This window comes from Diadema setosum, chromosome 15, assembly GCF_964275005.1.
Source record: "Diadema setosum chromosome 15, eeDiaSeto1, whole genome shotgun sequence".
NCBI classification, from domain to species: domain Eukaryota; kingdom Metazoa; phylum Echinodermata; class Echinoidea; order Diadematoida; family Diadematidae; genus Diadema; species Diadema setosum.
In genome coordinates this window covers 26,136,539-26,162,613 of record NC_092699.1, presented here as the reverse complement: position 1 = coordinate 26,162,613, position 26,075 = coordinate 26,136,539, and the positions used below count along the sequence as shown (strand labels likewise).

The following is a 26,075-nucleotide window of genomic DNA, read 5'->3' as shown; positions in this document are numbered from 1 at the left end:
TATAATCAAGAGAAATTTAGCAGCCCTCGAAACTACCTTATATGGATGAATACAACTTTCTCTTGAGTCTTATCTTAAAACAATTTTGAGATGGTGCATTTCTTATGTCTTTAGATAAATTGTTCCATTTCTTGGGGCCCACAAAACGAATATTATGTTGGTAAGACATGGTTCTGGGTCTGGGCAAATGCATTAATGACGAGGAGCGTGTATTGTAATTATGCACATTCTGATTGATATCAAACAATTGAACAAAATGGTCAGGCATAAGTTTGTTGACACACTGATATACAAAAATACATTGCTGATAGGTGGTGATATTTTTCAAAGTAAGCAATTTTAGTTTTGAGTATAACGGGCCTGCTTTAGATTTCGGGTTCGCTCCATGTATAACTCTTACTATTTTATTTTGCTTTGAAGTCAATTTCTTTAGACTGGACTGAAAAGTACTTCCCCACACCATGTTGCAATAAGACAAATAGGGCAAAACAAGAGTGGAGTATAACATCCGTAATACATCAGTAGGTAACATGTAGCTTAGTCTGGATATAATACCAATGCTCTTTGATATTTTTTTCTCTGTCTCTTGTATATGAGGCTTCCATGTTAATTTGGAATCTAAAATAACACCAAGAAATTTAGTTTTCTCTACCCTGGGAATTTGAACATCATTCAATTCCACTTTAACAAAATCAGTGTCGTATGATTTGTTACGATTACTAAAAACAATAAAGTTACATTTGCGGGGGTTAACAGATAATCGATTTGCCTGAAACCATGTACACAATTTTGAAAGGCTAAATTACTTGATCTTGCAAAGAAGGAAGATCCTTACCACTGAACAATATATTAGTGTCATCAGCATATAATATGTACGATGAGGTATCGGAATTAGAAACATTTCCAATGTCATTTATGTATAATATAAACAACAGTGGTCCTAATAAAGACCCTTGTGGAACTCCACATAATATTTTTTTTTTAAGTCTGATATACAACTGTTATATTTTGTACATTGGTATCGATTGGAGAGGTACATGTAGCTTTTAAACCAGTTGTATGCTACACCTCTAAAACCATAGTGCTTAAGTTTAGCTAACATAATATTATGATTAATTGTGTCAAAGGCCTTTGACAAGTCAACAAAAACACCAATAAGAAAGGAATTTTCCTCAAACGTATCAACAATCTTATTCGCAATGTCAGTTAGGGCCATGGAAGTTGAATAGTTGCTGCGAAAGCCGTACTGATAACTACCCACAATATTATTTTGATCAAGAAACTTAACAGCACGGTTGTAGACAATCCTTTCCAAAATTTTCGAAAAACAAGGAAGCACTGAAATTGGTCTGTAATTTGACAATTCACATTTGTCACCATTTTTAAACACAGGGGTTACACGAGCAATTTTCAATTTATCTGGAAAGACCCCTGATGATAAAGATAAATTGAATATATGACATAACGGTTTGCTGATTTCTTTTATTGTATGTTTGATTATACGAGGACTGAAATCATCAATTCCAGAGGCAGTATTATTCCGAAAAGAGTTGACAATGCTACATATTTCTGCTTCAAATGTTGCATGAAAATAAATGGTATTCAAACAAGGGTTCACCAGATAACTCATAAAGTTAGAATTGTTTTGTGGTATCAACTTATCAAGATTTGGACCAACCTGAGTAAAATATGAATTAAAAGCATTTGCAATTTTGTGAGAGTCAGTAGTTAATTCACCATTACATTTCATTTGCATATCAGTAACACATTTACCACCTCTATTCAAAAGTGTATTTATAAGATTCCAAGTTGCTTTAATATTACTTCTATATGCAACAAATTTCCTTTCAAAATATTGTTTCTTCACATTTCTTATTGTAGCATTCAGAGTATTCCTAAAACGTTTATACTTTAATTCATTAAAGTTGCTTGGTTTACGCATATATTTCTTATATAACAAATTTTTATATTTGATAGAACGTAAAATACTGTCAGTCATCCAGGGATTAAGCTTTCTTGCACACCGACTTTTTTTCTTTAGGGGAAAGTGTTTATTATATAACCCTGACAGAACAGACTCAAAATAATCATAAGCTTCGTTAACATTTTCCATAGTATACAAATTATCCCAACAGTGTGAACCAAGTTCAGTCCTGAAAGCGTCAATACTGTCTTTGTTTACAGTTCTCACATAAATATCACTTCTTGGTCTGTCACTTTTTATTTGATTTAGATCAGTTAGCTGGAAGACAGGTAAATGATCAGTAATATCACAATACAACAGTCCACTTTGAATAGGCTTATTGAACTGATTGGTCATGATATTGTCCAACAGAGTAGTAGTGGCATTGGTAATGCGTGATGTAGGCCTCGTTATAAGAGGGAGACAATAGTTACTAAAAAGTGTGTTAACAAAATCAGTTACATCATTATCCGTGCTATATTTTAATAAATCAATATTAAAATCACCCATAATATAAACTAATTTGTTTTCTTTCAGTAGCGGTGAGATCTTTGAATCAAAAGTAGCATTAAAGTTATGCGTATTTATACCTGGGGGCTTATACATAGTGCCTATCACAATATTTTTTCCTACTGATTGACAAATCTCAATAAAAATCGATTCACACATACCATCATCACTAACCAGATCAGGTCTCTCAAAATAGGAGTAAGAGTCCTTTATGTACAAACCAACTCCGCCACCTAATTTCCCACGTCTATTATAACACACAGAGTTGTAACCTGGTATATTAGGCAGTTTATCGGCATCTTTGAGCCAGGTTTCAGATAAACCAATAACATCAAAATCAAGTTTGAGCAAGTTTATAAAGTTTAAAATTTGATCAAAATTCTTCTGAACACTTCTAGAATTGAAATGTATTGAAGAGAAAAAAGCTTGACTAGCATTAGCATCCTTAAATTGACTAACAAAATCATCAATATCATAATACTTGGATTGTAAATCATAGCAATTTTGAAAAAAATTTGCATCGGGATCAAGACCCTGATTTTGTAGTAGGGTATCACCAGCTGAGAGTACGTCAAATTGTAGGCCGTCCAATCTATTCTGGCTGGCACTATTTCCATGCATATCATTTAACACAGATTGAAAATTTAGTTCATCAAGATGATTGAAAGGTAATATATTAGCAGAACATAAGATACAAGAGGAGTAAGATTCATTCTATACCAGCGGATCAACATAACAATTGCATAGATTGCAATAAGGGATTGCATTCAATTTATCCATAGACATTGGTAATAACTACAGTGTTCAATAACAGTAAGTCATTTGACGAAAAACCAGATACACTTGTATTTGAATAGAGATTATAGTGGGTGTTGCCATTGGAACTATACACACAAAACACTAAAACCGGAAGGACACATATGCACATGTACAAAAAGTCACACAGCAGTGTGGTAGTAAAAAAACTAGCAAACATGTCAAAATCTGACACAAGCATTCAAGGTTAAATGTAAAAAAATATCTCCAGCCACCACTTGGCCTGGGCTGGCTATAAACACCCAGGATACACAGTGTTGTTATTTAGTGTCAGGATAACAAAGAAAGAACATGTCATTGAAAACTTGACACTAAATACATTATTTTTTATTTTTTGACAAGGTAGAGAAATCTTAAAGAATATTCAAATGTGTCAGGTGTAGAACCTTACCTGAAATAGTGAAGGACTAATTTAAAAAAACAAACAAGCTTGGCACCAAATGATACACCATGAGAAAATGCAGCAGGGTTACGTCTTTAGAGGCAGTTTAATTCTCATGGGTATTCCATCTAGTAGAGCCTTTCTCTTTCCATTTAAGAACAACTTTATCCTCCTGAAGGACAATCTTGGTGGAGACACCTCTATCCCTGCGAAGCTTGTAGGCTTCTGTTGCGAGAATACTGCGACGCATTTTAAGGGCAGGAGGTAGATCTGTCCTCACCGAGATCCTGGGGTACTGGGGTGGCCCAGATTGAGTGGTCGAGGCTCTTCCACGCTGTCGCTGTAACTGCTCGAAAGCATTAAGCACTGCATCTCGGTCAGGAATGGTGAGAAATTTGGCAATGATGGGGCTGGGAGCTGATTGGGACCCCGTGGGCTGAGATGACCCTCGGGATGCATCATTTGATCTGTTGCGACGTGGTAATCTGTGGGCATTTACTATGGAAATTTCCGCTGCTCGTCTTTCATCGAGACCGAGTGTGATGAAGGTTTGACGCAGGACATCGTAGATCTCCTCATTCTGGCTCTCCTTGACGCCATAAAACAAGAGGTTGTTTTTACGATTGTAGATTTCCATGAGGGTAATCTTTTTCTCCAGCTCTGATACCAGGTCTTTAGTGCGCTTCTCCACTCTGGGTAGATCTTCCGTTTCAATTTTGCCGATTTTCTGGGAATTGAATTCAACAGTGATCTCCAAATCCTCAATTTTTTTCCCCATGGAGCGAACTTCGTCAGATAGTTTGTCAAGTTTGCCACAAATTCTGTCTGACAAATCAGAAATGTTATTGTGTAGATCTAACAGGGTGAATTCGGGGGGAACAGAATCATGCTCAGCATCAGCACTATCCACTGACTGCCTGAGCCTGCCGGACCCAGGGCCAGGCTTGCTTGAATTTGATCGATTGTTAGGCATACTGACGCTTCAAAGTTCAAGTTCAGGGCAAAAAAGATTGAAACTTGAAAGTCAAAGTCAAAGAAACTCACTCTAAATGCATCCTAATGCCATGGGAGAAGTCTGCTATTTCAGATATATTCCAGTCAGTCCATGAAGTTGATATTGTAGGCTTGTAACGGTGCTGTGAACTGTAGCAATCCATTGGCATTGTTACTCACCCCACACAAGTAAATGAAGCGCGAGCCGCGTTGCATTGCAACGCACATTTACAGAGGACCGCCACGCGAAGCACACCGAAGTTGTCCATTAGAGGGTTGGGGTATCCAAAGTAGATCTTGAAGTAGTCCAAAGTTTAAAATTCAGACAGTCAAACAGCAAAGATTCCAGTCCAGAGTGGTGACACGAGAAAGAGATAAATTCTACATGTTCATTTCGAACTCAACGAGGGCTACAAAGACCCTATTGATGAAAAAGAAACGCGAGGGTCAGGAGCGTGGCGCAGACGCCACGCCGCCATAGTAATAGGGAGAATAGTTAATGATATGCTAATGATATGTTAATTAGTATTACCCTCGAACATGACGATTGAAAAAATTAAAGTCTCGCATAGCTTAGGAGAGACTTCGTGAAATGGTTTTTACTTCTCTGTGAAAGTCTCTCCTAGCTTAAGAGCGGCTTGGCCATTTTAAGATTTATGTGATAGCTTTTATGTGATAGCTTCATGAAACGGACCCCCGGATTGTTGATATGAGGCTCGTTCGTACCAAAGATCACAACAAAAATATATTTCAAAATATATGGAGCACAAAAAATATTGACACATTTAAAAAAAAAATTTAATTTGCAATAAAAAAGTTTTAAACATATATTTTTCTATTCAAAACCAAAAATTTAATGATTACAAGTTTTCTTGATAATAATGTAACGTAAGAGGTCATGTGCGTGTTGTTCTTGTCGCTGATTGAACCTTACGTGTATAATGTACGATGTACTGCTGAACCGTTAGTCCGCGACCGCGCGCGCTCAAAAACCACACACACGGGACGGCTACGATTTGCTGTTCATCATTTCAAACGCTCTTTCGTGATGATCTCTGACCGGAGTCAAACATCTCGACGTACGAACCATCTGATATTTTCAGAAATGGCTAGCAAACGGCCCCTAAGAAAAAGAGGAACTGCTCCTTTGGGATTCTTCGAGGAAGGTTGGTCAACGTAACTTTCAATACATTATTAGTAGACCTAATCTTAGCTAAAATAATTACCGTGATTACCAGCGAGATTTGCATTGAATTGTCCCGACCGACCCGGGGCCGGCAGCGGCCCTGCCCCTGCTGTGCAAATTTCGCATGATCGTATCAAGTGGGGATAACCAGTCCAGAAGACTGTTCTGTATCTGAAAGTGTGACTGAGTCTTTGAGTGTGAGAGTATGACATGAGAGCTCAAGAGTTTGGAATGAGTTGTTCTAACTCAGCTACTGTTGTACTGAACTGTTAGTGTTACTGTGTCACGTAAATTCTACAAGTTATCTACGACTACGCAGATTCTATACACAACCCAGTCACTGTAGACAGTGTGTAGATCTAGTATGGTTGGGGCACCACCTATCGGCAGGGCACCTTCCCATCGCACCCTGCGTATCATGGCTGTTTGCGTATAGTCACTATAGAACGAAAAGGTACGCGCGGGATTAAGTGTCATGAGCTATAAAAACAATAAAAACGAAGAAACGAAAATCAAACTCAAACAAACCAAGCTAAAAATTACACATCCGCTCAGTAACGACGCATGGCTGTGAAATTCACGTGTATTACCTATGGCCTGTGAAATTCACGTGTATTACCTATGCTGTGAAATTCATGTGTAAACTTTTATACCTATGGAGGTTATAGGGGGTGCCCGATCGCAAGGTTCCCTTTTTAGCTGCGCGAAGAAAACGAAACGCACGTGCTAAAATTGCGCTATTTTAAAACGGAGATTCATAATCAATGAGACGGTCACGACATTCAAAACTGCAGTATTTATGGCATATTTGAGGTAAGAATTAGGCGGATTTGTGTTAATTTTAGAATAAACAAGCTACAAATCCTTGGGGTGACGATACGTGGTACAACCAACCCTACTAGTAGCGACAGGCTATAATTTATTCGCACAGCGTACTCTAACAGCGTCTGGTCGGGCTAACAAGACGGTAGTCGGTAGTTCTAACAGTTAGGCGTAATCCCTAACAATGAATAGTAGGCATAGGCCTACCTCATATTGGGTGGTGATATCAGGTTCGGTGCAAGCTACATCAACAACACTATTTTCTGCTAACTCTGTTGGGACTTTTAGTGGTAACTGCTCCAGTGAATCAAGAGTATCAGTAGAAGCTACGCTAAGACACAAGGGCTTACTCCTGCGAACTAATACGCTCATGGGCGAAATACGGACGCCATTCCACCATTGAAAGCAACAGACCGATAGATTGATTAGAGGGCGTACTGTATATTACGCGATCATGATATCAGTGCCGTATCACTGGGTCCTCGTATTTCTGTCTCCCTTTCATTTTTCCCCTTTTTAGGGGGCATACAGGGGAAGATATGTACCGATGTATGTACTTAGAATCTTGTTTTGTCGTAAAGAAGTATCATTCCTGTCTAACTATGAAATGTATTTGAAAAAAATGTCATTTACTTTCCAATCGCAATCTGCAGGCCCACAAAGTTTGAGCTGAAGTAGGTAGACCAAACTATGTTTCGGGAGGGAGAGAGAAAGAGATAGGTGGCATTTGTCAGCTCAAACACAAACTTGCTGAGGGACTACTGATAAAAAAAAGTAATTACATTACTTCAGGTTTTTTTTTCTTACATATCGACAGAAAGTATACTTTTTGTGATATTTTGAGGTCTGAAATGCAATTCTACTGCTGTGTGCTTCCTTTTAAAATGAAGAAAATGAAAGGAAGGTAGGGTTTGCTCCATAGGCTCACGTGTTTAAGAAGCTTGCGGTATTATTACTAAATTGGCTGCCATTGGGCTCCATGTTGGGCTCCCGCTCCATGCCGTACTATACCCGTTTGCGTGCGAAGTCGCGAGAGTATGCCCTCTTAGCTTCTATACTCTTTGATTGTGTCTCAGCACTAACTTAAGCACTGGCAGCCACTGGCACTGGCAATAAAACTGAAGTGAACTTGAAGTCCGTAGGTGCTGGTAGGATGACCTCAAAAATATGTCATAAATTTCTGGTTGCTGGTGCTGGGCAAACTTGTGAAAGATTCGTCTGTCCGAAGGAGGAGTCTTTTATTTATTTTTTTTTTTTGACGTTACTTATGGCTCTCTACCTCCGGACTATGTCTATAGGAGGGGATCCGTAAAGCCAGATGCAGTTTCTGCTCTGTGGAACATATCCCCGTTGACGAGATACAGACCAATCTTTCGGTCAAGTGCTGGGCTTGGTGTTGAAATCAAAGAATGTCGTCTGCTGAACCTAGCTCCGCCATTTCGTAGTGTAAGAGTTAGGCCTGTAGCATGTACATTTTATGCTAATGCAATGGTCACCCACGCCACGAAATGTAGGCCCTACACGAGCATGTGGCTTCATAAATCTGAGCCTGGAAGCATAAAATTAAATATTAAGTTGTGTTTTGAAGAATGGTTGAAATTTGGGGCATTTTAGTCTGTCTTCCTCACTTTGTGTCTAAAAACTAAGCAGTCCTGCATCTTTTAATATTCGAGTGTAATCATGCGCCATTACTTTTCGTCGTGCGATTCTCACGGACCTTGCGATGCTGCGATTCCAACACCTATTGCTGGGGATCAATAACTTTGATAAGTATCGCTTAGTTAATCCGACCGTCGGTGTTGGAGCTCAGTTTAAGTCAGTCATTTGGGAGCTAGCACTAGCACTGATCTTGAAATCCCCCAATGGCAAAGGATGCTGTATTTTGCAATTTGTATGTTATACCAGTATATCATTCACCTAACGGATTGTTGTGTGATTTTTCTGGCTAACCTTATTTTTCTTCTCTCAATCATTAATAGGTGTATTATTGTTATGTTGTGTGGTTTTTTTTTCCTCACCAGAATCAAAGATTTACTGTGCAAGTGGCTGATGTGAGAAGGTGTTTCCATAGAAGACTTGCAGTCCATAGAAGACTTGAGGTCCATCCATGACCATTGATCGTGCTGTCCACTAGCTTGCTCCTTTCATGGGTACAAGTACATGATACACATGCAGCGCTGATTTACATCAATATGTGTACATGGCATCCTCCTGGCTGAATTCTGGTGCAAAGAAGTGGATCATCTGATGTCATGTTTTTTCCCGTTTGACCATGTCATCAAGGAGAAGGTATTCCTTTTTCTTTGTTTCTTTATTTCAACCCAGTATGGTTCACTGGGAATTTGAGCATATCGCTGTAACATACCCAAATTCTTGTGCAACATCCTCAAAAACCAGCAGCATGCTATGCGACATTGTAGAATATTTGGGAGTCTTTTATTCCAGCAGTCATTTGGGAGCTAGCACAAGCACCAAACTTTAAATCATCCAATGCTGTATTTTGTATGTTACATCATTTTCCTGTGTGATTTTTCTGCCTAACCTTATTTCACTTCTCTCAATCATCACTATTATCGTTATGTTGTGTTATTTTTTTTTCCTCATCAGAATCAATGATTGATTGTGCCAGTGGCTGACACAAGAAGGTTTCTCCATAGAAGACTTGAAGTCCACCCATGACCATCGATCAGGCTGTCCCCTAGCTAGCTCCTTTCATGGGTACAAGTACATGCAGTGCTGATACGTGTATGGCATCCTCCTGGCTGAATTCTGGTGCAGAGAAGTCATCTACTGATGTCATACTTTCTCCCGCTTTTCCATGTCATCAAGGGTAAGATACTCCTCTTTCTTTCTTTCTTTGTTTCTTTCTTTTTTTCAACCCATTATTAGTGTGGTTCATGAGGAATTTGAGCATTACACTGCAGCATACCCAAATTCTTGTGCAACATCCTCAAATACCAGCAGCATGCTATGCAGCATCCTAAAATATTGGCAACCTGCTTAAAATAGAATGTGATCAATTTTTGAAAAACATCACATTACTCTAGGCAATTTGTGCACAATACATGATATGGAATGTTGAACGTAATGGCTTCACCTGTATGTGGCACTTAGGGGTTAAAATGATTGTAAAAGTACACTGTATTTTAAACAGTATCTCTCCAGCACATGAGAGTGATGAAATGATGGCTAGGTGTACCACATCAATCTAATCCCATTCTTCTTATGTTTTTTTGCAAGGTAGCTATTCTGTGCAAGAATTTTGTGTGTTGAGTATTTGAAGTAGAGTTTAACACGTACTACATGTTATTATTATTTTAAAAAAATAATAGCGTAATGAATAAATTCTCAGTTCGTTGCAGGAGTGATCTTCTCCAAGAAAATTCTCACGGCTCACGGTTGCAAAAGAAGGACATCTCAAGGCTCCACAACGACAAAGGGCACACTAACCAAGCTATATCAGGACCTAGTTCCTGCGAAGCCTCATCCAGAAGTTGCACCAAAGCTTACTGCTGGATAGTCTTGGACAGTAGAAGTACAAGGACAGTTTTCAAAGCATGTGAAGTGTGCATGTATGCTCTCATGTCAGGACTGTTGGTTGCTAGATATTTTTTTTTTTTTTTTGATGCTGTTTTGTTCTGTTGTCCAGTGCTCCTGGTGTCACTTAAGTCCAAATTTGCATTATCTATACAAAGCTACAAATGATCATGTACATCAAACATGCACTAATATATGTACACTGTATTTAATTATCCAACTAATTCTTTGCAGGTGATATTGTTATAGTTTTAAATCATGTGACTGGCAATAAGCCATACCTACGTACAGTCAAGATGCTGCTCATGAAGCAATAAAAAGCTACTTTTCAAATGTAACAGCAAAGTGAGCAAATGTGCATTCTTATGTCTTATTTGTTGACTGAGGTTCAGTAAGAGTACATTTTCTTCGTTGATTTGTTTACATAAACCTACAGTTTTGCAACTGGAAATAATGTGATATTTGTATGATACTTTGACTTCTCACACCCAGCTGCTGAAAAATAACTTTCAAATGTATAATCATAATTGACTGTTTCTACCCTTGTGTACTTTCTTATTTTAAAGGTGCCTAGACCCGGTAGTTGCTGCAGCGCTTTTGGATGAAAGTGCCGATCACCATTAGCATTGATACAAAGACTGCCGAAATTGAGCTGTCGTCGACGGTAAAGCGCGTAGGTGTTGCTAGGTAATGTTGCCTTCATTGTCTTCTCTGCGTGTCAGACAGTCCGTAGAATTTGAATGCCAGGGTGCATGCTTCTTTGTTTGACTTCAGAGAAAAAAAATATTAAAGCTGTCATCATCAGCAGTGGATTGGACTACTTCGGACTCGTGGAAATGGGTCAAAGTGTAAGCGCTAACGATAAAGAGGAGTCGATAGCATAGGTCTCTCAAGGAAGCTTGTGCCGTGCGCCGTGTACGCTAACGATAAAGAGGAGTCGATAGCATAGGTCTCTCAAGGAAGCTTGTGCCGTGCGCCGTGTACGCAAGCAAACCACCGGGTCTATGTGCCTTTAAATGCTAATGACAGTACAGTCAACTCCAGTCAGTCAGTTTTGACTGAAAAAGCGCATCAAATTGGGCAATGTTTGACTTCTGCATGTTCAGAGGAATACACATGACTAGGCCATAAAAATTGGGACTTATTGGTTTCCTCAATTTGGCCATAGTGTATTCGATATACATGTATGTTTTGGGGAGAGCTTTGGCTGTGTGAAAGTCAATGCTGGTAAGAGCATCGACCTACTCGTTGCTACATATACCCACGGTAGCTTCTTTTATTAAACAGTGAATCAATTAACACTTACAATCTGCACCCATCCACCAACACACACATGGAAGTCAGTTTTTAAATACAGCTGTACATATTTTTTAGACTATAGCTAGAAGGAAAATAATAGAGAATTGGTTTTCTCCTGTTTCAGAGTCCAGGTTCATATACATGTTTACAAATGTACTGTATCACAATACATATGTATAGGAATTGTAAGAATTATTATTCTGCTCCAGGTAATTTACTGAAAATATTTTTATTTCATCACTTTATGTGAAGACTCTACTGTGCTATTTATTGATCATTATTCATCAAATAGCAAAGCAATTGTGGAAAAATATATTTCTCCAACCAATTTTCCCCATGGTTTCTCAAAGTACTTGTGAAATACAACTGTAGTTAAAAATACATTTTTCTATGATATTGCTCTGTGGTTAAATAGTGGGTTTACTATGTACAATGGATCATGGTTGTATCGTGATTTGGGTTGTAATTCTGTGGTTTGGCAGCTGTAAAACCATGTTTTCATCTTTTCCTAACCAAACTTTCACCTTTACCTGACCATGGTTTTACACTTCCTTAACCATGGTTTCACTTCTTCGTAACCATGGTTTGGGCACGGTAGAAACACAAGTTAGTGACCATGGTAAAACCACAGTAATGTCATGGTAAGTGCGTTCCAATTTACCACCTTTAAACCATGGTTACCATGGTTAACCCATGCTAAACCTATGGTTTAACCGTAGTTACCATGGTTTGACAATAGTGCACCATTGTTTAACTATGTTTAAACTATGGTTTAACACTAGTGCACCATGGTTTGACCATAATTAAACCATATTGCCCTATGGTTAATCCATGAGTTTATCATGGTTTCATCTTTTCCTAACCGTAGTTTCACCATTTCCTAACCATAGTTTTACACTTCCTTTACCATGGTTTCACTTTTTCTTAACCATGGTTTTGGCTTGGTAGAAACACAGTAGTGACCATGGTAATACCACAGTAATGTCATGGTAAGTGCGTTCCAATTTACCACCTTTATACCATGGTTACTATGGTTAACCCATGCTAAACCTATGGTTTAACCGTAGATACCATGGTTTAACCATAGTGCACTATTGTTTAACTATTGTTAAACTATGGTTAAACACTAGTGCACCATGGTTTGACCATAATTAAACCATATTGCACTATGGTTAAACCATAAGTTTGCCATGGTTTCATCTTTTCCTAACCATAGTTTCACCATTTCCTAACCATGGTTTCACACTTCCTTAACTATGGTTTTACTTTTTCTTAACCATGGTTTTGGTACTGTAGAACCACAGTAGTGACCATGGTAATACCACAGTAATGTCATGGTAAGTGCGTTCCAATTTACCACCTTTAAACCATGGGTACCATGGTTAACCCATGCTAAACCTATGGTTTAACCGTAGATACCATGGTTTAACCATAGTGCACTATTGTTTAACTATTGTTAAACTATGGTTAAACATTAGTGCACCATGGTCTGACCATAATCAAACCATATTGCACTATGGTTAAACCATGGATGAATCCAATGAAAAACCATGGTTATGCCTCATAGTCAAACCATGGTATTTTTTTACAAGGGGTACCAAACATACTGTGAAGGCAGTCAAGAAATGGTTCGAGGACAGCAATGTGGATGTCCTGGAGTGGCCAAGCCAAAGCCACGACCTCATTCCATTGAGAATCTGTGGAAAGTGCTGAAGACCAAAGTTCATGCCCAAAGCCTTTGCAACCTCAAAGACCTGGAGACCTACGCCAAGGAAGAGGGGGCAAAGATTCCTGTAGAGATGTGCCAAAGCCTTGTCGGCAAGTACTAGAACCGTTTGGAGGCCGTCGTCACCAACAAGGGCTTTCCCATAGATTACTGCGACTTGAAGTATATCAAGAAAGGGTATGGATAATTATAGATTAGTCATCTTTGATAAAACGATTAAAAAAATACCCCTGAACAATGGAATTCCATAAATTGTCTTGTGTAATAATTTCTGTATGTGTTTTTCAAGCACTTGAATAATATTAAGGAGAAAAAAAAAAAAAGTTTTCCAAACAGCAGAAATATTTTTTTTTTCAACTGGCAAGGGTATGAATAATTTCGATAACTGTATATACAGGCATAGGCAAGGCAAAATCGATGACACAAACATCGTGCATCTCAATGTCAGACTTATGATATTAGGACCACAACAAATGTCCTGTACATAATTTTCTTCTCTCTTCTTACATGACAAGTAAGTAAAATTTATTTTTACCAGTTAGTGTCACATCATCCATTTGAATATTTTCTAACGTCCTCAGTTATACGTAACAAGGACAGCGCAAAACGTAGTATCCCGTTTGCCAGGTAAAAATCTGAATCCGTTGAAATAATTTATATTGACTCTGTTCTTTGCAAAATCTTGACCGCTGACCCATTTTTTTTTTTTCGAGAAAGTGATATGGACTAGATTTGTAAGTTTAGTCACAATCTTTTGAAAAACATGGAATTTACATGTTCAAAACACTTCTATGTCCAACTTTTACATTGACATTTGATTTATTTTTCATTTCGAGAGACTAATATGAAGTAACTCAATCACTCTTAGCATATTTATGATTTAATGCTTGATAACCTGTGATCGTTAAATGTTAAAACAATCATTTGCGTTTACAAAGCAAAACGTAAAGAAGATCTGCCTAAGAATATTTTGACCACAATTGTGAAAAATGGAGACTTGTTTTTTTATCCTTTCAACCTTTTGTCTGTGTCATTTCGGGCAACTTTCTTTTTTTCACTTTGTGTAAAGAGATAAATATTTAGGTATCAAAATGTTAATTTTTTCTAAATGAAGAAACTTGGAGGACATTGAATGTAACTCAAAGTACACAAAAATCATTTCGTCATGCTCCTTTGGATAAATATGTATGTATGAAAGCAAAACATTGTTGTGAAATATTACAGTGGTAGGACTCACAAATACATTAAGAAAGCAAAATCAGTTCTTAACAATATATGTGATGTTTGCCCCTCAGTTTTTGCTAAGTGATCTCCTGTGTTCCAACTTAATACAGGTTTCGATATTTCTTTTTCTTAATCATGACTTCATACACATTTTTCTCACTAAATATGACGTTTTGAAAACATAAAATGTCGTTCTATAAAAACATTTGAAAATATCATTCATGGTCTCACGAATTCACATACCTTTTTTTTTTTTGGCTAATTGTCATCTCACATGCAGCAAAAGTAAACTTGATCCATTCAAAAAAATGGAAAATCAAATAAAACCCAATCACTTATCTCTGCTTAGAGATGTATGTATTTCGGATGTGGTCTTTCACATTCCTCCAGGTGCGAGTCATGTTTGTTTAATGAATTCTTCAATCTGATTCTTTCCAGGTAACTCATTTCTGGCTATCTGGGTTCCAAAGTGCATTCTCACTGCTCTTTTTTCTGCCTCTTTCCATTTAGTTACTTTTGTAAGTTTACGCCGTTTCTTGTTTGGTTGATCCTGCTCTGAAGTCACTAGTATGTCTGTACTTAGCCCGGCTTTCTTAGTATTACAATTTGCGGGACGTTTAGTTGCTGATGAGCTTCTTGGTGTGGTGGACATCTCTTCCTCGAGTTCATCAGTTGGTACGCTGACGTCTTCTTCTTTTTCTTCACCGGTAACATCATTTTCTTCATGTTGCTCCTCATCAAATTCCCCTTCTTCATCTTCTTCATCGAACTCCACTAGATCATCGGGCGAAACGTGAATGTCATCTAAGCCTTTACCCGCGTATTCGCCGATGCGTCCCTTATTAGCTGCAAGAAGGACCTTTGATACACGCGCAGCCTGCAGTACATCAAGAGGCATGCGGTAGAATTGGCGATGGACTCGGATATCTACTTGACTTGGAATTGTGATAGGGTCGTCTGATTCAGACTCAGGTTCAGATGGGTTCGGAGTCAGGAACATATTCACTCCCTGTATCATCACTATAATCCGGTCTTTCTAGTTCCGGATCGTGGGTAGAAACATCATCTGTGCACAGCTCCGGACTTCTACCACCTTTTACTTCTGTAGTGTAGTGCATATGACATGACATAACGTAACGAATTGTTAATTACACATAAACTGTACATTTCAAGTGCATAACTGTGTACGAGGGGTGTAAAGTCGAGACATAATACAATTATTTAATCATTTGAACAAACACTGAAAAGAATGTAGTCCGACATTTCAAACAAAATGTCCTCTTTCAACACACTTCATACAGGAGAGTGTCTCCAGAAAGCACACTTTTACAATAATTGAAAAAGATAAGACCAACTATTAAACTAACTCAAACTATATAGAGCTCATTTCGGGGACAACATTTTGTATGACATGTGTGCAGTGGCGACAATTCGTTTAAAAAATTGGGAACTTCATGCAATTTTTGTACGATACCTGATATAAAATAAAACATGCAAACCTTGAAAGTGTACATTCCGGAGACAACAATCTGTATGTTGTGTGCGGAATGGGGGTATTTCCTCATTAGAATTAGGAACTTAATAAAAATTATTGAATTAGTCCTGACATTCAACTGAACACACAGCTGGAAAGTGTATATTCGCAGCTGGGGACATGACTCTTTGTGAGGTGGGGGGGGGGGGAGGGGCATTCCTTTTTTGAACGTAGGAATAGAATACAATTGCAGTATGTGTACTGAATTAGACCTGCGCAACCTAAACACATGCTGAGAGAGTGTACACTTCCGAGTCACCATTCTGTATGAGATGTGAAGGGAGGGGACATTACTTTCTTTTTTTTTTAAGTGGGAACACCCTTGTAAAATTAGACTTCATAAGTTAAAATCAAATTAAACATGCACTAGAAGAGTGCACACAACTCTGTCTGAATAAAAAGGATTGAACATTTTTACAGTATAAAAGGCTGATTAAACTCTGATTCTGCATCATACGAACCGTCTCTGACAACTGAAGCCTCACTCCCTGCGTGATCACTGCTATCCGGGTGTCAGAGACGGTTCGTATGATGCAGAATCATAGTTAAGATTTATAAAGTATTTTTAAATAGATATTAAAGGAGTGTAAACAGCCTTATACCCTTGCAGAAAATTTTCTAAGCGAGTTGCCAGCTTGCAACAAGCATGCATGCTAGTAACTAGCTTGTTACAAGCTAGAAACGAGCGTGCAAGTCCCGAAATATGTAAATTAGGGTTATATTTCATCCAAAGAGCAATCGAGAATTTGGTTTCTTCGGGTGCTTGCAAGCTTACAAGCATGCAAGTGGCTCCATGTAGTGACAAATCTTGCAAGCCTGAAAGCTTACACTACAGTTAATATTAAGATAGCTTGAAAGCATGCGGCAAACATTTTTTGATAGCTTGCAGGCATGCAGATAACATTTTCGATAGCTTGCAAGCTTGCCAGTTTGCAGCATTGGTCTTCGCAAGCATGCAACAGGACATGCCCAAATTTTAAGCTAGTTATAAGCAAATATTTAGCAAGTATGTTCTGTTCGCTAGCTTATGATTGCTTATTAAGCGAGCCGCCAGCTAGTCGCTCGCTTGCAGCATGCATAAGTTTCTGCAGGAGTATAGTGGAACAATGTTCAATCTTTTTTGTCCAGTTATTTACAGATTTCCAGTGTGTTTTACTTTCATTTCATTTATGAAGTCTAATTTTACAAGTGTGTTAAGTTCCCACTTTAAAAAAAGCAATGTGCCCTATCTCCACATCCCAATACCCATACCCAATTTCAATAACGAAATATCCCTATTCCGCACACAACATACAGATTGTTGTCTCTGGAATGTACTGGAATGTATCCAAAAAAGTGATAATGATAAAAGGCGACAGGCCATAATTTTATTAGGATCTCTTTGTTTTACCTTGTTTTTTGATATCTCAGCCATTTCGAAACCTATTTTCGTAAAATAAACTTTTGATACCCCTAAGAATTGCACGCTCTGTGACATCTCATAGAGTGGTTTCTGAATATCTCGCAAAACGTTAAAAGCTAAATCCTCGCTTCGACCAGAACTGTACACACCCATTAAGATAAAGTATTTTTGAATAGATATTTAAGGAGTGTACACAGCCTTATACCCTTACAGAAAATTTTGTAAGCGAGTTGCTAGCTTGCAACAAGCATGCATGCTAGTAACTAGCTTGCTGCAAGCTAGAAACGAGCGTGCAAGTCCCGAAATATGTAAATTAGGGTTATATTTCATCCAAAGAGCAATCGAGAATTTGGTTTCTTCGGGTGCTTGCAAGCTTACAAGCATGCAAGTGGCTCCATGTAGTGACAAATCTTGCAAGCCTGAAAGCTTACACTACAGTTAATATTAAGATAGCTTGAAAGCATGCGGCAAACATTTTTTGATAGCTTGCAGGCATGCAGATAACATTTTCGATAGCTTGCAAGCTTGCCAGTTTGCAGCATTGGTCTTCGCAAGCATGCAACAGGACATGCCCAAATTTTAAGCTAGTTATAAGCAAATATTTAGCAAGTATGTTCTGTTCGCTAGCTTATGATTGCTTATTAAGCGAGCCGCCAGCTAGTCGCTCGCTTGCAGCATGCATAAGTTTCTGCAGGAGTATAGTGGAACAATGTTCAATCTTTTTTGTCCAGTTATTTACAGATTTCCAGTGTGTTTTACTTTCATTTCATTTATGAAGTCTAATTTTACAAGTGTGTTAAGTTCCCACTTTAAAAAAAGCAATGTGCCCTATCTCCACATCCCAATACCCATACCCAATTTCAATAACGAAATATCCCTATTCCGCACACAACATACAGATTGTTGTCTCTGGAATGTACTGGAATGTATCCAAAAAAGTGATAATGATAAAAGGCGACAGGCCATAATTTTATTAGGATCTCTTTGTTTTACCTTGTTTTTTGATATCTCAGCCATTTCGAAACCTATTTTCGTAAAATAAACTTTTGATACCCCTATAAGAATTGCACGCTCTGTGACATCTCATAGAGTGGTTTCTGAATATCTCGCAAAACGTTAAAAGCTAAATCCTCGCTTCGACCAGAACTGTACACACCCATTAAGATAAAGTATTTTTGAATAGATATTTAAGGAGTGTACACAGCCTTATACCCTTACAGAAAATTTTGTAAGCGAGTTGCTAGCTTGCAACAAGCATGCATGCTAGTAACTAGCTTGCTGCAAGCTAGAAACTAGCGTGCAGTCCCAAAATATGTAAATTAGAAGAAGATTTCATCCAAAGAGCAATCGAGAATTTGGTTTCTTTGCCTGCTTGAAAGCATGCATGTGGTTCCTTTTATTGGTAAAGCTTGCAAAACTGAAAATTTTAATTTTAACCCAAACTTACCAGAGCTATTTTGAGAGCTTAAAGTCCTGGAGCCATTTGTCCCCCCCCCCCCAGGAGTTTTATAGTTGAGTCTTTTTCAATAATTGTAAAAGTTCTGTAAAATGAGGTGTGTGGAAAGGAGGCATTTTGTTTTGAAATAATGAACTACAGTAAACCTCGCATGAGTCGAAGCTCTCGGGACTGACAAAAATGCGTCGACTTAAGTGAAATTCGACTCTCGCGAGAGTCGATTTTTTTTCGACTCACAGTTATGTACATGTATTATAGTACATTTGTATGCATGTGTATGTGTGTGTGTGTGTGTGTGTGTGTGCGTGTGTGCGTTTGCATTCAAATTTGTCTGTTCTTGAAGATAATGTTCTTATTTTGTTCTAAATTGAACATGGAATTTGTATCAATACTAGTAGTTAAACGTAGTTCTGAGAATGTCTACGCTAATGTGGCAATGTGCATGTGCTTTGTCTATGGTGCAACATAGGTATAGCCATCTCTGTCAACCTACCCTGAGACAAACACTCTCCCAGGCCCATCCCACCTCCATTGAACAAAACTATACAGCCAGCCGGGCACGCACAAACAAGCTCCGCCCACTTGGCCTGTCACTAAAATATTAAAGCAGCGATTGGTTGACCAAGGAGTTCTGGCTTGATATGGATAAAGTATGGATGTGCTGTGTGTATGGATAAAGTATATGGATCGATGTGCTGTGTGTATACATGTATACATGTGTATGTATTCGACATGTGTGCAGAGCGGTAGGGTGAGTGTGCATGCTTACCTGCAGCAGGCCAGGGACGGGGTTCTGCGACATACCGATTTTTTTGTTCTCCTCTAAATGTAATGAGAATGCCAGACAAATCTTCTTCGGCTCAAGTGATGTAAACTACGTGTATTTTGTACAAAAGGGACTGAATGTTTTACTTCGACACAGCCGAAATTCGACTCTCGTACTTCGGCTTATCCAAATATTTCTCAGAGAAAATACATAGGGAAAAATCGGGACTTTTTATTTTGCTTCGAGTTAAGTGATTTTCGACTCACTCGACGTCGACTTATCCGAGGTTTACTGTACATACTTTTCGGTGTCTGTCTTATTTGGTAATTACGGTCCTTCTTTTAACAGAAAATGTATCCACTCAACACCCCTAATGCAGGATCATGTCCCCGGAATGTTAGTTATATGTTCAACAGTTCATTTCATTATATATTATATCCTCAACAGAAGTACAAGGTAACAGTCCGGAGCTGCGCACAGACGACATTTCTCATCATGATTCAAACCAATTAGAATGCCCGGAGACGGTGCGCAGCTCCGGACTTCTACCACCTTTTACTTCTATAGTGTAGATCATATAACAAATGGGACTGTTAAACACACCACACTGTACATTCTGAGGAAATGACCCTGTACGAGGGGTGTAAAGTGGAGACTTGATATAATCATTTAATCTAACAGACATAGAAAATGTAGTCTCACATTCTTAACAAAATGTCCCCTTTCATCACACCTGATAACAGGACGGTGTATACATTCCAGAGACAACACGCTGTATGCAGTGTTTAGAGTGGGGACATTTGTTTTTTAAAGTGGGAACTTGATAAAATTATTGAATAAAAAAAATGATCACATCATCTACATATCATGGAGTGTTCATGAGCCAGATTTGATGAAAACCCATGAAGACATTCTTTATATATCATAGTAATGATATAACTGTGTGAACGGACGTACGGACAACCCGAAAACATGACACCCGGCACCCTTTGGGGTGGAGGCATAACAAATATATAATTAATGGTACAATGATTCAACCTAATGTCAAACTTACTGCGAATCTGATGAGGAAATACCCATCGTGTTTCATCATCTTCGTACTTGATGAAGAACCGACCTGAAAAAAAAAAAAAAAATTCATTTCTATTTATCCAATATGAATCAATGCTAATCATGATGCATCCAGCATGTGCTCGCAAATTACTGATGACAAGTGAAATGAACATGAAATATTTTTTGTGGATGTAAAATTTTTACATTTCAATTTAGTAAACAACTAGAAATGTCGCTACGGCGACTGATGCCTCCGCCATAATGCATGATTCTCCTAATAGGTGTATAGTACAATGTCTTCACAATGTGTGATGACAGTTTCACATAACTGGCAAAATATCAAAATAACAGGTTTGTCAGAAATATCTTGAATGTTCACTTTCCACGAACTGGGTTTGCTATAATTGTCTATTAAAAAGTGCAGGTACACATATTTGGGGAATTGAAAATTTTTACTTGACTTCTGACCGACCTTATTATAAGTTTATGCATTGAGTATAATTTTCAAGGTACAAGTATGAAGAAAGAGTGTAATTACAGTACAAAATATATCTTTTTTTAAATTTAAACCTAACCTTTGACCCTTAACCTTTGACCTTCAGGCTGGAAATTTCCAAGAGAATCTCCATTTAGTAATACATGTACATATATTAAATTTTAAAACTAATCATGCAATCATTGCATATACTATGAGGGAAATAGTAACATTTTGAGGAGTTGACCTTGACCTTTGACCCCCTGACTATTGACCCATGACCCCTAAATTCCCAAGATAATCCCTGCCAGTCAGTACATACATATGTACCAAGTTCCATGAAGATATTGAACCATTTGCGAGAAAAGTGATATTGCAACATTTTCACCTAACCTTTGACCTTTTGACCTTTGACCTCATGACATGAAACTCTCTCTGGAGAATCTTTATGCAGTAGTACATGTCTACACTAAGTTTCAAGAAAATAACTGTGGGCATTGCATAGATATGGGGGAAACCGCAACATTTTTAGCATTTGACCTTGACCTTTTGACCTTTGACCTCTTGTCAATGTCACTATAATCTACTCAACTAATTGTCCCATCATACATCATCCTTGGACCAAGTTTGGTGAAAGCTGCTTCATCCAGTTTTGAGTTATCACGTAAACAGATCAATTTTAGGATTTGACCTTGATCTTTGACCTTTGACCTCTGTCCGATTTCACTGAAAAACTAATCAAGTAATTGTCCCATCATACGTCATCCTCCAACAAAGTTTGGTGAAATTTGCTCCATACAGTCTTGAGTTATCGCGTAAACGGATAAATTTCATGATTTGACCTTGACCTTTGACCTTTGACCTTTAGCCGATTTCACCCAAAATCTAATCAACTTCATACTTGGACCAAGTTTGGTAAAATTCCAGTAAATATTACTCAAGTTATCGCGTAAACGAAAGCGGACGGACGTACGGACGTACGGACAACCCGAAAACATAATGCCTCCGGCACCACTTCGTGGCGGAGGCATAAAAAATACCTAGATATACAGGGTGGCCCAGAAAGAATGGATTAGCAAAAATTTTGTGTTTCGTTTTATCAGACAATGAATATTGCTCTGAAGAATGGTAAACCATTATCGTTTATTTAGCTGGGGACCTACAATCTGCACAAAAAATCTGATAAATCATAAAGTTTCCTTGCTGCAGCACAAAGTAAAAATTACACCGGTCCGTTCTTTCTGGGCCATCCTGTATATGTATATATATATACACAAGAGCCCGGGGGGTACGACGCTCGCCCGAGTATCGCAGTCAATACACTTGATGCAATTTCCCAGTACATTAAGGCCCTAATTGAAACAAGAAAGAATAATTATTACAAACTTTGCCAGTACTCCTTATTCCCTTTAAGATACCCCAAAGATACACAACCCAAGTACCTTGTTTGAAGTCAACTACAGTAGCAGGATACCATGATCCATTCGGCGGCCACAATGCACGAGCTTCAGTACCTCGAGGAAACTGCAAGTACATAGAAATGGGACATATAAACTAGAAAAATGATTTTCATTTTTGCCTTAAAATTCAATTTGTTAAAATACAAACTCAATATTACCCTCAAATAATTCAATTAACACATTTTGTTACATAGTGCCTCAATTTGTGAACACTTAAAGATTTTCCCTCGTTTGACTACTGCCACTGTGCTACAATTACGGTGGTGTCCCACCATAAATACAAAATTCAGAGCTGCTAATTTTTAGTGAGAGAATGCATGATTGTTACTTTGCTGCTTCTTTTTCCTGTTTATTCATCCAATCCTGACACTGTATATAACCATGTATACACGTCTGCCAGCTCAGTTCTATCTTTATAGATCGATCAGTCACAGTGGTTGTAATTACCTAAACGGTACATTTATATAGCTATGATATGGTCAAACAGCAGTTGCTGACTATGTAGCTTGAAGATGTCTGGTAAGGACAAAAAAGACAGAAACTCTTACAATTTGCAACATAAACCGTGACATCAGTTAAGTTTTGATGGAGGGGCAATGAGAGGTTTACTTGCCGTTACCATTGTTTGGCCTTGGGGCTCTTCTTGATTGCCGGAGGCGGATGTCAGTAAACTAACTTTAATACTCATCTGCAATTTCTGTGGGACCAAGCCTAGCTATAGTCTAGACATATTTTCAGTAGGGTCCTATAGGGAATTTTCTATACAACCTTTTAACCAATTTAAAAGCACAATCAATTGCAATAGCTCCCTGTATGACTAATCACTAGAGTCAGATTCAGGATTCAAAAAATTTTGTTTGATAAAAAACAAAGAAAATCTGTAGATCTAGATCTACAGTATGTCTATATTCTATATTCATGAATAGTATAGTATACATACAACTTCCGAGGTATGTCCATGACTAGTCCTCCGCTTCCTTTGTCGCGTACTCATAACTGTCTCACAATCATTGAAGATCTGTAGGTACAGAAAACACAAGTGAGGAAATGTACATTTATTAGTTTGGCACTTGTAAAGTTGTCTTTTAATTGGTTTCATCTTCAAATGCCATTCAATTTTCTTGATAACACAGTCACTAGAACTGTGCATAGCAGCAGTGAATTATGGGTGCAAGACAGCATAAATAGGTCTACTAATGACAATTTTATTTTCTAATATTTAATAAGCAAGTAGACTTTATAAATAAGACTCATGTTGTCATGGTATTTACATCTAGAGGTACAGATGTACCATGATCCGACCACTTAAAGTTAAAGCACAGTCATGAAAATGAAACCACTGATATTGTTTTGCACAAACATTTTTCATATGAAAATAAAGTCTTAAAGGTAGGGAATCCCATTTGCATGCCTTAAATGAAGAGTTGTAGGCCTATAAATACAGTGGTATATGTTGAAGAGAGTATCATTTTAGAAACTCCCATAAAGTATTGAAAGTGGAAGGTAACATCTAGTACATTTTTATTGACCGTTAGATTTTGAATTGAATTTTTTTCGGGGCTCACCGTAAATTCCAGTACATTACTAGGCTACCTTTGCAGAACCATGCACTGCATGTGTGTCCATCATGTATATTTTGTGAAGAAAGTTCATCAAAACTTACAAACATTTCTATATACATTCTTGCCACACACTCTATATGTTATTACATCAGCTCTTATACTTTTAGATTTGTGTTTATAGATTTAAAAAAAAAAAATACAGAAGACTGCAACAAAAAGGCTTAAGTGTGACTGACGTACACACAGAACTATTGAGCAGTTGAGTTTTGTGCATTATTCAAATTGTAGATAACTGTTGACTTCCAAATTTCTCAGCAGTGGCCTAAACAAGTCCCCTGAGGTTCTAATGTTTTGCTGCATTTTGGGAGGTCTCTAAAAGGTATCCCCTACCTTTAAAGAGCATATTACAATCATTATATTATTATCACAATCATGTTTAATAAAGATATTTTTCGATTTGACATTTGTACTCTAAAGTTGTAATGGACCTACGATTCGATCACGCGTGTTGAGTCAATGCAAGTTTCGAGCCGCAGCGCAGAGCGCGCCACGAGGCCCAGTACTAAAGTAGTAAAACGGCGGATGCTCACGCGAGCCACTCCGGGCACTTCCACAGCGAGGCTCCGTAAGAGCGGCTGCCATGGCATTAGCCATTACATCTTTTTAGTCTCAGTCCTAACGAGTAAAACCATGTAGACTTCGACTCCTACTAACTTGTAAACATGATCTAGGTCTAGATAAGAGTCTCTAAAAGTTATAGGCCCTAGACCTAGACTATAATCCCTGATCTAGAGACTAGACCAGTTTAGATCTAACGTTTACTAGGCCCTACTAACTAGTAAGATTAATAAGAGTCAGCTAGTTTCAGACGTCTCGACTCTTAGTCAATAACACTTCTTTAGGCACAAAGAGCATTCAGCAGAAGTTAGGTTGTTAAAAATTTTAAAATTAAACTAAAATAGAGTTCTAACGCGTTAGATGTAAGCACTGATTCATAGAATACGTACCAATTGCGGACAGAAGTGTAATAGACTGGGTGGGTGGCCGTGGTTCAGGTGTACGGTACCGGTGCAGGTGTGATGTATTGTAGTCTTGCACGTCTATGTACAAGCACAAACTGGACCGTACGTACCGGCGCGGCACGTACAAAATGTACGTACGTACGCAATCTCATGCACAGAGTAAGACGGGAACTTTCATTCATCGAGCTGCGCAAGGCGAGAACTCGACGTACGCGGCCTTGATCGATGTAGCCTTTTGTCAAGGCCCTCTCGCTGTACGGTGAAGAGAGCCTAGCTGAGTGGGGTTGCGCGGCGCGCTCGGCTGGGCTCGCTTCGCTCGCCCATTACAGCGAGAGGGCCTTGACAAAAGGCTATGATCGATGGAGCTGCAGGTATCATCACGCACGTACAGTTATTACAGTTTCTACTTATCGCAAGCTGGCGCTATTGTCCTTTGTGGAAAACACTCATTTCTGACTTTTTACAACTAACTGGGGACAATTTCTTGTAAAATTGTTGTTACATTACATATCACTCAAAAGGTTGAAAAAAGGATGAATTACGAGTGGGGACGTCCTCACTCCCCGTGTGTCCACACTTGTTGGGTTAAAAATACAAAAATGTCCCCACAGGTCGGTCCATACAGGCTCACACACACACACACACACACACACATACACACATCCCTATTTGAATAAGTCTCCATATTGTATTTTGGACTTCAAATTCAGCTCGTTTTCTGTTTACAGTCTGCAAGAATCACCAAGCTTTGCTATATAAGACGGTTGCCCGTCTGTAGTGTGTCCGTGCGTTTCTTATCGTTTGTTGTTGTGAATAAGGGATTATGTTATGTTTCTTGCAGCAACTGGAACATTTGTCTTCGAAGGTAATGATGATGAGAGAAAATT

The 26,075-nt window shown here is 38.3% G+C and overlaps 1 protein-coding gene and 1 long non-coding RNA gene across 2 annotated transcripts in view; both read left to right on the top strand.

The window, feature by feature from the left end:
- LOC140238617 (delta-type opioid receptor-like) overlaps nucleotides 1-26,075 on the top strand; it is a 103,435-nt gene that overhangs the window by 58,411 nt on the left and 18,949 nt on the right. The window lies entirely within an intron of this gene.
- Nucleotides 5,684-10,547, top strand: LOC140238843 (uncharacterized). The gene is made up of 4 exons (XR_011901924.1): nucleotides 5,684-5,830; nucleotides 8,694-8,961; nucleotides 9,280-9,502; nucleotides 10,025-10,547. It is a non-coding gene; the product is annotated as an uncharacterized lncRNA (long non-coding RNA).